Consider the following 13,049-nt stretch of genomic DNA (forward strand, 5'->3'; position numbering starts at 1 on the left):
CCTAACTGTGTTGCAAAACCTGGCTAGCCAGTTCATTGATCCCTGGGAAGGGCTGGCTGTGTGTTGGGGGTAGAGGCGGGGTAGAGAGTATACAAGCATTGGGACTCGGGTGTTGCAGCGCTTAGAGGTCCAGGGCTTCTGTCCCCCTGAGAGTTTACTTCCTCTGCTCAAACCAACTTCCTCCACTTAGTAGATAATAGGCTGCACGCTGCACCCACGCCTCAAATCCCCCAGTGTCTACTGGGAGAAGCTGCCCCTTTTCTCTTCTTCTCTTACAGCCTTTTGACTGGCCCCACTGTGATCACATGCAACCCCAGCCTCACCCCCCCGTTAGCTGTAGCCTTGGAGGGGCAGCCTCCACTACAGCACCAGGTGGAGACGGGGAGGACAGAGGGGTTCTGGAGGGTAGGGAGCACTTTTCCAGAAGAAGGAATGGCGAGGCTGGGCAGCGCAAGAGCTAGCTGCTGCCCTCACCCCCCGGTGTGCCTGAGCTCTGGCCCGAAGCCTGCACTGCGTGTGACGGGGTGGTCTCAGCTGAGCATTCTCAGTTTCCCAGTTCTTGGGGGTCTCTTTGGCTAGATGACGTATAGGTGGGGCAGAGGTTTATCCTATGAAGAAGTAGATTTGGGCTGTAACTTGCTCTCTTCTTCGTTTACCCAAGGTTTGTGTAATTTCTAGGAAGCCCATCTTCTAGGTCCTGTGTCTTCTGGCTCTTATACCTTTGCAGTACACTTTGATGTCTGCTGTTGTATTTGACCCTCACGATGGCCTTGGGAATTAGTCAAGGCAAGCTTTATCATCACCATTTTACAAGACTTGGAGAAGTCAGACAATCTGTCCCAACACCCCACAGGAATTAAATGGCAGACACTCCAGGCCCTCCCTGGGTGTCTAGGACCCCTGCTGTAGGCCAGAGGCCACTCTGTTGGCCGAATGGTGGCATCCCACCAGGATGGGAGAGGCGGGAGGATCAGAAAGGGCTGGGGTTCCCTCTGTTGTCAGTTTGATGACGAGGGACCAGGCACACCGCCTGTCCTGGTGCCAGCCCTGGTTATCAGTAGACATCCCAGTCGGGTCTGTCCTTTCTGCCTCTCTAGAATATTTCTGCTTCGCAGATATTTCAAAAGCTTAGCTCCATCTGTACGTGTCGTTGGTCTTCGTGACTCTGAATTGCCCGCCATCCTGAAGTTCTTCATCAGTTTCTTCTTCAGCGCACAGGTCCGTCCTAGAAACATGGCTATTGATAGGGGCAGCCTTGAGAAAATGGAAAGTTTATCATCTATGGCCTTGGTGAAGGCCGGTTTTTGGTTTTTTCTTTTTTCTTCAAAGCTTTAAAATTAAAAAGACATTCTTAGAGGAACCCATTACTTGAGAATTATTTTTCTGGTGCGTGCCTCTGTCTAGCTTTCTTGGTTTGCCTCCTGTGGTGTTGAAGGAAACAGAGTGCCCCAAAGCCAGGAAAGTGACCCAGATCTCTTTGATGGCAGTGGTTAACATCTTGGGAAGGGAAGACATATAGTCATTGCTTAAATTAACATTCCTGGAAGTGGCAAGTAACTTAAAAATTATGCTGATTTGTCTTGCGTGCATTGCAAGTGTCCTAGCCAAGTGTTCCCAAGGAGCTGTCCCTGGCGATCAAACCAAAAAGAACCAAGGGGGGTGAATATGTTCTAATGGCTGATGACTGCAAAAAAATGAACCAGAACCTACTTAGGACAAGGTATTGCATGAGCATGAGAGTGATGCTCTCATCTTTTTTTTTTTTTTTCCTATTAGATCTTCTTAAGAAAACTGAATAGCCTTGATATAGTATCTAAAAATAGAGTAAATGGTGCTTTGATGTCTGTCCTTTCTTCTCCATGTAACAGCGGGTGTGTGTTTCTCAGAGCTTATCTGCTGTGTGCCAAAAATCAGACAGGGTCACGGACAAATGTCCGTTGCTTCCAAGTCATAAGAACACTTGGCAAAAAGGTGGCTCTTTCTCCTGTCTCATGTCTTTGAACTTTAAATGATACGAAGCAACTTGTCTTAACCAAGAGAGGGATAAGAAAGAGCTGCCAAGTTTAAAAACTGGTTGATAAGTAACTTCGTATCAACGGCACAGCCCATACCATGTAGTCTGAAGATGAAAAATAATGTTGCATTTTGGCTTCTACAAGACTTCCTGACCAACTTTTCAATATTACATAATGGTTAAGTCTGTGCAGTGATACACGCTGTGCACAGGCAAGTTTTCTGTGAAAACTTGGGGGTGTATGTAACTGTGTAGAGGATGTTGTATTCTCTAATGGGAAGAGCAGTTTCCTTTTCTTACCTTTGGTCAAACTTCTTTATCTGTTTTTATCGCCTGATGTTTCTTGTTTCCCACGACAGATTTCTCTCATCGTTTGTTCGTATATTTTTTGATCCAGCCCTTTTTGTCTCTCTCGCTTTCCCCAGCACCCCCGCCCCTCTTTTCCTTCTGCCGCACCCCTGGCAGTGTGGGAAGCCGGCTGGATTGGAGTGGGGGCAGCTGATTAGACGACCCTCTGGTCCTCAAAGCTGAACAGGACACAACAAGAGAAGACAAATGGGTCTGCGACGTCTTCGTTGTAAGAGAACAGGCGTGCAAGATAGTCACTGCGCCTCAGAGCTGCAGTTTGTGTTTTCTGAGTTAATGCGGATGGGATTTGAGATGAAGAGTTTCTCTCAAGTGTCTCTTAAATCTTGGCTCTCTGTCCAGCTACATAGCTCTGTGACCTTGAACAGGTTTCTTAACTTTGGGCAAGTTTTCCACCCAAAAGAGTGGGAATCAAAATAGCACCTACCTCATAGAAATAGTAGAAGGATGACATCATGTAACTTGTGTCAAGGATGTTGCCTGGTGTGGTGGATGCCCAATACGTATTAGCTATTATTTGCTGTTTTACATTCATCGGACACAGTTGTCTCTTGATCACTGGTATGTTTTCTTTAAAGTTCAAATGTCAGGAAGGTAGCAATGAGACTTTCCTTTCTGTTGAGGTGTTTAGATCGGGATGGTAAACAGATGGAGAATTTGCTGCTAGAGTTAATGGTGACCAGTGGGACATAAAATTGGGTCTTTGTAGAAAACACAAAGGCCATAAGAAAACTGCCGTGGAATTGGTTAGACAAAAGCTAGCAGGGCTTGAGACAATTGGCAATTAGCAAGTTTGAGATATCACTGAGTCCAAAATGGCCCAAAATACCAAGTACCTATGTCTGAATTTTTTTATTTTTCTGAAAACACTTTTGGCCAGCATGGCTTAAGTCATCTCTTACATAAGAGAAAACAGTCAGAAAAAGAAGGGTGGGAAGCTTACTCTTTAAAAAATGTAATTTGAATCTTATTTTATTCAGCGTAGCTTTAGGTGTTTCATATGAGTCAATTTTCTAGATAAATGAAGTTCAACTTGTTGGTTATCAAAACTTGTTTTACTGTTTCTTACTGAGCTTTTTCTAAAGTCAAACAACGCATTCATGTAACGTTTATTGAGCACATTCCATGTGCCAAAAACTGCTGGGTACTTTACTGTATGTTGGATTATCTTCATTTTCGCCCCTAAAATGAATATTGTGTTTTGGCTTTTAGAAAAGGATATCCTGGTCCTAACTTAGTCTCTTCTTAAAAAGCTAATCATTAAGCCCTTAGGTAATTCTGTGTTTAGAATTTTTAACCTTTATATTTTGATCTTATTATTCCCTGCATATTCTTAATGTTTCCATGTCACTGAGAGAAAGGGAACTGATTTTTAATTGTTTATTACATGTTCTAGGCACTTTGACATATACTTAAGTTTAAGAAAAACTTATAAAATTTGGGGGCGCCTGGGTGACTCAGTCAGTTAAGCGTCCGACTTCGGCTCAGGTCATGATCTCGCGGTTTGTGAGTTCGAGCCCCGCGTCAGGCTCTGTGCTGACAGCTTGGAGCCTGGAGCCTGCTTCGGATTCTGTGTCTCCCTCTCTCTCTGCCCCTCCCCTGCTCATGCTCTGTCTCTCTCTGTTTCAAAAATAAATAAAACATTAAAATTTTTTTTTTCTTTAAAAAAACCTATAAAATTATTTTATAAATGAAACAACTGAGGCACACAGTTCATACTGTGCCGAAGTTCATACTGCTGAGCAAGAAAAGGAACTGAGAGTGGGTTATGCGGACCTCTTTGTCTCTGGATCTTGTACTCTTTTTTTGTGCTGACATTATCAAAGAAATAGGCCTTAGTTACAACTAGGTTAATAGAGGACAACCCTTTTCCAACTCCCACTCTCATACACTTCTTATTCTTTCTAAACGCAGATTTTTTTTCCTTCCTTAATTAATTTTGCTATCCTTCAGCTGTGCTAGATGCAGGTAAAAGTTAGAAAAAAGATAGAACTTTTAAGCTTGTGGGTAAGGAAATAGTCCATAGGATGACCCAGAATTTTCCAGATTTAAATGAAAATAAAAACACTGTGACTTTTATAGAGCCTTTAATTTATAGTCACAAGTAACTTTGTGTGCCTAAGGCCAGGTATAGACTAAAGAATTTATCAGAAGTCTTATAGCAATATGAGTTCTTTACTCATGCTAAGCCTTCAAGATTCAGTGGGGGTAAATCCACCCCTCCATAAAAGCAATGAAAACATTGGCAAAGATGGCCAAAATCAACTTTTTCAAAACTCTTGAAATTAGCCAAAGTCTTCCAACAATCTGAGAAGTGTTTATTCAAGAAAAACTGCTGAATCTCATTAAGCAGGGTTTGTGGCATTGTAACTTGAACTGCTCACATCTCCCTCTCTCCAGGTCTACAGGAACCTTGAAAACCAACAGTCTTGCAAACATGGTGCTTGTAAAAACCAGCAGCATTGCAACCCCTGGACGGGACAGGCCTTGTTGGAGCTTCTCCAAATGTTCCATTCCCAGAGCATTGTCCCTATTTGACCTGTCTTGCAGTTCCCTAGAAAAGCTAGATTGGAGCTCAGAACTTGCTCTGCAGGAAATACCCTGTCCCCAGGGCCTTTGTCAAAAATAATCAGTGGCAATTGTTAATATATCAGCTCCTGAGGGAGCAATTGCAGTTGGGCAAATAAGAACCTGGCCAAAAACTTAAAAGAAAGGTACGAGGAGAAGATATCCATAAGGGACTTTGAAAAGCTCTGACATATTCCTAGGAAATTAAAAGGCCGAGCACATATTCAGGACGGTATGCATGCCCAGGAGAGACCTGAGAGGGCCCTAATCTCTCACATTTAGGTAAGCAGTAAATAAAAGGTAAGGTAGAAGTTTAAATTGGTTGAGTGTTGAGGGCATGTCCCAAAACACATGCAGAACTCCTTAGCAAATGTTGGAAGGTTTATTTGTTCAAAACATTTAAGGGAATCTCTGACTACTCATTAGCTAACCACTAAACTAACTGAGACATCAGTGGTTACAAGCGTAACAGACTTTATAGGATTAGTCCAGGAAGGTCACTAAAAAAACAGCAACAACTACAATGATGACAAAAAGCAGCAACAACAATAAATCCTAGGGACTTGGTGCAGGGGGTTCTGATTTTCAGAATTGTCACATCAATCATTATATTATCTAAAATGTCTAGCTTTTTGTTTTTTTTTTTAAGGGTGTGGGACACCTGAAGAAATAGGAAAGTAGGTTTGTACACAGGAGAAGAAAAAAGTAGTCAATAGAAACTGTCCCTGAGGGGACCCAGTTGTTGGACTTATTCTGTGAAGATTTTAATCAGCTCTTATAAATACATTCAAAGAACTACAACCAATTATATCTAAAAAATTAAAGTATGATAATGAAGTCTCACAAAATAAAGTATATCAATAAAAAGAGATAGAAATTATAAAAGAATATATAAATTCCAGAGTTGAAAAGTATAATAACTGAAATGAAAAATTCATGAGCAGGTTCAATAGCAGATTTGAGCTGACAGAGGAAAGAATTAGCAAAACTTGAAGATAAGCTAATTAAGATTATCTAGCCTAAGGAACAGAGAGATAAAAATATTAAGAAAACTGAACATAGTCTCAGAGACCTATAGCATACCACCAAGCATAGCTGACATATGTATAGTGGGAGTCCCAGCAAGAGAAGAGAGAAAGAGGTAAAAAGAATATTTGAAGAATGGCCAGACCCAAATTTGATGAAAAACATTACATATCTAAGAATCTCAACAAACTCTAAGTAGGATAAACAGAAAGAGATCCATGCCTACACACAGCATAGTCAAACTGTCAAATGATGAAGAAAGAATCTTGAACGCATCAAGAGCAAGTGATTTATCAAGTACAGAGATCCTCAGTAAGATGAATAGCTGACTTCTCATTAGAAATCAAAGAGCCCAGAAGTTAGTTGGATGGCATATTCAAGATGCTGAGAGAAAAAGATACTCAACCAAGAATTCTGTATCTGGCAAAACTACCCTTCATAACTGAAGGATTCTCAGATACAGAAGAACTGAGAGAATTCATCACTAGTAAACTTGACCCTCAAAAATCATGAAGTTAGTCCTTCCAACTGAAAGGAAAAGAGACTAGATGGTAACTTGAATCCACACAAAGAATGCAGAGCACTGGTAAAGATAAATATAGATAACTACAAAAGACAGTAAAAATGTACTTTTGTTTGTAACTCTTTTCTATCTGATTTAAAATATAACTTCATAAGCAAAAAAATATAAAATGGTTGATGGGCTTATCATAGATAAAGATAATTTGTGTGTATATGTATATATGTACACACACACATAGATATATGGCACATAGTAATAGCACAAAGGAAGGAGGGGAAAAGGAATATATTGTGGGAAAATTTCTAGATACTATTGAAATTTTCAAGTTAATATTAATTTGAGCTACATTGTTGTAAGTTAGGTTGCTAATTATAACTCTCAAGACAACAGCTGAGAAAATTGCTCCCCCAAAAGTATGGTAAAAGAAATGACAAGGGAATTAAAATAATGCCCTAGAAGATATCTATTAAACACAAAAGAAGGCAATAATAGAGGAATACAGGATCAAAACCATATGACATATAGAAAATAAAGTTAAATGGCAGATATAAATCCTACCTTATCTGTAATTACATTAAAGGTAAATGCATTAAACATTCCTATTAAAAGGCAGAGATTGGCACAATGGGGAGGCATGATGCAACTATATGTTATCTACCAGGTGCACACTTTAAATTAAAAGACACACATAGGTTGAAAATAAACAGATGGGAAAAGGTATAATGCAAACAGTAACCAAAGGAGAGTTGAATGGCTCTACTAATCATATGAAATAGACTTTAAGACAGAAATTGTTGCTAGACACAAGAGTAGATACTTTATAATGATAATAATGTTAGTCTATTATATAACATATATACACCTAACAACAGAGCCCCAAAATAGACAAACCAAAAACTGATCAAATTGAAGGTATATATACACAATTGAATAATATTAGTGGGAGATCTAAATAATCCATTTCCAATATGGCTAATACAACTAAGAGGAAGATCATCAAGGGAATAGAAGACTTGACCAACACTGTAAAACGACTAAAGAGACATCCATAGAACACTCAATAATTGTGGAATACACATTCTCCTTAAGTGAACATGAAACATTCTCCAGAAATGACCATATCACAGGCCATAAAACAAACCTCAGTAAATTTAAAAGGATTGATATTATACAGAATATGCTCTCCAAAAACACTGAAGTGAAAATAGAAAGCAATAACAGAAACAAATTTTGGAAATTCACAAATACGTGGAAATTAAACAACACACTCTTAAAATAACCAATGGATCAAATGAATCGAATGAAAATGATACATTATATATCAAAAACAGAAGAGATGCAGACATATGAGTGTTTAGAGCAAAATATGTAGTTGTATATGGCTATATCTAAAAAGGAGAAAGATCTCAAATAATCTAAACTTCCAGTTCAAGAAACTAGAAAAAGGAGAACAAACCAAACCCAAAGCAAATAGAAGGAAAGAAATGAAGATCAGAGCAGAAATAAACAAAGGAGAGAATAGAAAAACAACATAGAGAAAAATCAATGAAGCCAAAGTTGGTCCTTTTGAAGAGATCAATGAAATTGCCTAATCTTTAGTTAGAATGACCACAAAAAGGGAGGGGAGGGGAGAGAAAGAGAGAGAAGATTCAAATTACTAAAATCAGGAATGCAAGAGGGGACATCACTAATGATCTTACAGAAATTAAAAAGGACCCTGGGGAACGCTATGAACAACTGTATTCCCATAAAATAGATAACTTAGATAAAATGCACAAATTCCTAGAGTGGCATAAATTACCAAAGCCAACTCAGGAAGAAATAGACAATCTAAATGGACCTATAGCAAGTAAAGAAGTTAGTAAATTAAGTTTCCCATAGGAAAAAAAAAAAAAAAGCCCAATCCTACATAGCTTAACTGATAAAGTCCACGAAACATTTAACATATTGGGGCGCCTGGGTGGCTCAGTCGGTTAAGCGTCCGACTTCGGCTCAGGTCATGATCTCACGGTCTGTGAGTTCGAGCCCCGCGTCGGGCTCTGTGCTGACAGCTCAGAGCCTGGAGCCTGTTTCGGATTCTGTGTCTCCCTCTCTCTCTGACCCTCCCCTGTTCATGCTCTGTCTCTCTCTCTGTCTCAAAAATAAATAAACGTTAAAAAAAATTAAAAAAACATTTAACATATTAATATTAATCCTTTTTAAACTTTTCAAAAGGAAAAAGAACATTTCCCAACTCATTCTGTAAGGCCAGTATTACTTTCATACCAAAACCAGACAAAGGCATAGGAAAAGTATAGATCAATATCCCTAGCAAACATAGATGCAAAAGTGCTCAACAACTAGCAAACTAAATCCAGGAGTATGTAGAAAAGGATTATAAACCATGACCAAGTGGGATTTATCCTAGGAATGCACGGTTAGTTCAACATACTGAAATCAATCAATATACCATTTTAATAAAATAAAAGCCCCAAACCACATAACCATCTCAATAGCCACAGAAACAGCATTTGAAAAAATACAGTACTTTTCATGATTAAAAAAAAAAAAAAAGTTAAAAAATTAGGAATAGGGAACTTTCTTAGTCTGATAGAGCACATCTATAAAAAACAGGTAACATGCTAACACATTTCACACGAAAGTGTTTTTTTTTTAATGTTTTTTTTTTCAATTTTTTTTAACATTTATTTACTTTTGAGACAGAGAGAGACAGAGCATGAATGGGGAAGGGTCAGAGAGAGAGGGAGACACAGAATCTGATGTTATGAAAATACTTTAGGTATATTGGGTTAAGTAAAATATATCATTGACACTCATTTTACCTATTTTTAATTTTTATTTTACCGATTTAAAATTTTCTAAGTGACTCACATTTGTGGAATGCATGTTATTTCTGTTCTGGACCCAGGGCCTCCAGGTTCTGGTACATGTGGGCCCTATCCCCTGTCTTGTAGCATTGGATGATTGAGAGGTTAAGGGTAGAGCATGGGGATTGATGAAAATGGGTGGAGAAGAAGTAGTCGGAGATAAAGGGGTGTAATGAATGCAGTCTTGCTCTGAGAACTGGGGCCTTGTTTTATTCACAGCTGTATCCTCAGTGCCTAGGTTAATACCTGGGCTGGTAACAGAAAACTGGTTATAAAATAAAATAAAGATTGGCAATAAAATAAAAAAGATTCGGTAAGAGGGTGGTGTCTATTACTAAATGGTTATTTATTCAGCACTTGATACTTGTTAGGTCCTGCTGTGGGTACACAGAATCTAGCAGACAAGAATGCAGTTCAGTGAGGACATATGTGGCATCTGTCAATGGTCTGACCATGGGATGGATGTACGAGCTGCCCTAGGGGAATACGGGAACTAGAGAGTGGTAGTTGGGGTTTCACAAAGTTAGCTTGTTGTTGCCAGGTTTCTTTGATTGCACAAGGCAAAATCTTTGCCTAGTAATTTTTTTTTTCACGTTTAGGGAAAATATACTTAATTTGCAGTCTGCACTTTATGTAAAATCACCTGATTTCCGAATATTGGCACCTAAATTCAGATTTTTTTTAAAGGCACACATCAAACAAAACCCTTCTGTGGCTTGGGTTGGGCCCAGGAGACAAGGGAAGATTTAGCTGGTGAAGTGAATGCATAATTCCTTTGACTTCTTAGCCATCAAAGCAAAGTACTTAACCATTGCTAGGCACCGGAGGCCTTAGACCTCCTCGTCTCTGTTGTTATCCTCTGTCTTAAGGTCTCAAGTTCCATGTTTTTTTTCATCTTAGCAGCTGTTATATTTGGAGTCCACATTTGTGTGATAATTTCACCCAATATCTTGCTCTTCCATGGAAAGTCCAAAAGCGTCTCATGAGTAGAGGCTGGGTCGGCTTTGCTAATCAATAGTTAATAAATGAATGACTGAAGTAGGGAGGAGAGATTAGTTTTAAAATCCATTGTGTCGTTGAAGAGGAAAAACAACCTGAGTATAGCATCTCACTTGGAATTCTGTGTTGAAAGATTGAGTCCAACAGCAGTTCATTTTATTGGCACGACTGAGAAAAGATGACTTTTCTTCCCTACCAAATAGACATTTCAGCATTATCTACACTAATACCTCTCAAAGTATATTCCAGAGAACCCTGGCATTTGCAGCAGAACACATTGTCAGTATTTATTTGTGCTTAGTAAATCCAAAGTTCTTACAGTTTGACATTTTAGGCCATACCTAATCCTCGGACTTAGCGCTCTTCCTGAGAAAAATGGAAACAGTGCTTCCCTTGTCTAGTTGTTAAAAATATATTTTTCGGCCCTTTGGTGTTTGTAAATTTTAATTATTTTAAGCTCTGCAGGAATGGGAAGGCTGAAGGAGACCTGGCAAGAATCACCACAACTGGCACTTTCTATTAAAAAAAAAAAGGAAACAGAAAAAATCAATAATGATTCACCGAGTTAACGGTGAAAGATTTACTGTGGTATTGATATAAAATAAAGGGTGTATTGCCGAAAGAGAGAGGTCGCCTTTTCTGTGCCTGGAGACACAATGGAGATAAGCAAGGCTGGACAAGTGAGAAACGGCAGGGGCAAGGAGGGAAACCAAAACCTGTTTTCGTTTTGTGGAAACGTTTTTAACAGTGCTAAACTTTATCCTTTACATTTTTACAAGTTGCAGAAAGGAAAGTCTTAAAAGATTCTTAAAATTAAATCGGTATGGTTCCATTTGTATCACATTCTCCCAAAGCACAAAACTGTAGAGACGGAGAACAGATTTAGTGGTTGCCAAGGGTTGAAGATGGGGCAGAGGGTTCTCTGAGGGTTGGCACATCCTGCGGCTCTGTATTTGTGAGCGTAAACATTTAAGATGATTTCCTCTTGGTCTTTTTCTCATTGTGAAATGACATGACCGGCTTTAAAAAAAATATTTTTTTAAATTCCAGTAGAGTTTTATTGGCACATACATACGTTAGTTTCCGGGGTACAATACAGTGATTCTACAATTCTATACATTACGCAGTGCTCATCATAGTACTTGTATTCTTTGTCCCCATCACCTATTTCACCTATCCCCCAACCCACCTCCCCTCTGGTAGCCGTCAGTTATCTGTAGTTCAGAGTCTGTTTTTTTGTTTGTCTCTTTTTATCTTTTTTCGTTTTTTTAAATTCTAAATATGAGTGAAATCATATGGAAAAGGGTATGGAGTTTCCTCAAAAAAATTAAAAATAGAATCACCGTATGATCCAGTAATTTCACTACTGGAAATTTACTCAAAGAAATGAAAACACTAATTTGAAAAGATACGTGCCCCTGTATGGTTATTGCAGCGTTATTTACAGTAGCCAAGATACGGCAGCAACCCTAGTGTCCGTCGACTGATGAGTGGATAAAGAAGAGATGATAAATATATGACGGAATATTACTCAGCCATAACAAAAGAATGAAATCACCATTTTCAGCAACGTGGATGGAGCTAAAGGGTATAATGCTAAGTGAAACCAGTCAGTCAGTGAGATGACCTTCTCCGTTCCTGGTAATATTCTGTGTCTGTTATTAGCAGAGCTATTTCATCTTTGTTTTTATAAGTAGCATGATAAGGGTGATGTATCTTCTTCCTTCATTGTAATCTGCTAGTGCTTTCAAGTATGTCTCTTACAGGCAGCATATGGTATTACCTAACGTTTTTAACCAATCTGAAAACTTCTGCCTTTGAATTGGGGTGCGCAGAGGTTTATGTCACATGTGACGATTAATAGGGTTAGGTTTGCGTCTGTCAGCCTCTGTTTTCTCTGTATCTCATCTGCCCTTTGTAACTGCTTTTACTCTCTTTCTGCTTTTTTAAGACTGAGACGGCATAAGAAACTCACAACAGTATGCTTTCATTTCCCCCATCCTGGCCTTCGTGCTATTGCCGTCATGTATTTCATTTATATGTAGGTGGTAAGCCCCACACTAACTTGTTATTTTTGTTTAGTCAGTGATCTAAAGAGATTCAAGTAATAAAACAATTCTTATTGATTTGCCCCTGTAGTCACCATTAACGGCACTCTTCATTTCTTTGTTTAGATTCATATTTTCATCTGGTATCGTATTCCCTTTTTCCAGGACTTCTTTTAGCATTCCTTGGTAGTATGGGTCTGTTGGTGGTTATTGCTTTCAGCTCTTGCTGTCCGAAAAAGTCTATTTTAATCACCCTCATTTTTCAAGGGTATTTCTCTCGAGGATCATCATGTTTTCTTTCAGTGCTCTAAAGATGTTTCTGTTGTCTTCTGGCTTGCATTATTTCCAACAAGAAATTTGCTGCCATTTTTAGTTTTGTTCCTCTGTACATAAATGTGTCCTCTTTTCTTCTGTCTGTTTTTAAGATTTGTCTCTTTATTACTGGCTTTGAGCTATTGATTATGATGTATAGTTTATTCCTCTTTCTGTCCTTTGGGTTTATTGAACCTCATGGATGTGTGGGTTTATTGTTTTCATCAGATTTGAAAATATTTAGCCATAATTTCTTCAAATATTTTTTCTGTTCCCCACATCCCCTTTCAGAACTCCAGTGACATGTATATTATTAGGATGCTTGA

The 13,049-nt window shown here is 38.8% G+C and overlaps 1 protein-coding gene across 3 annotated transcripts in view; it reads left to right on the forward strand.

The window, feature by feature from the left end:
- Positions 1–13,049, forward strand: part of RNASEH2B (ribonuclease H2 subunit B) — a 59,291-nt gene that overhangs the window by 10,015 nt on the left and 36,227 nt on the right. The window lies entirely within an intron of this gene.

Source organism: Panthera onca, chromosome A1 (assembly GCF_046562875.1).
Source record: "Panthera onca isolate mPanOnc1 chromosome A1, mPanOnc1 haplotype 2, whole genome shotgun sequence".
In the NCBI taxonomy this organism is placed as follows: Eukaryota; Metazoa; Chordata; class Mammalia; order Carnivora; family Felidae; genus Panthera; species Panthera onca.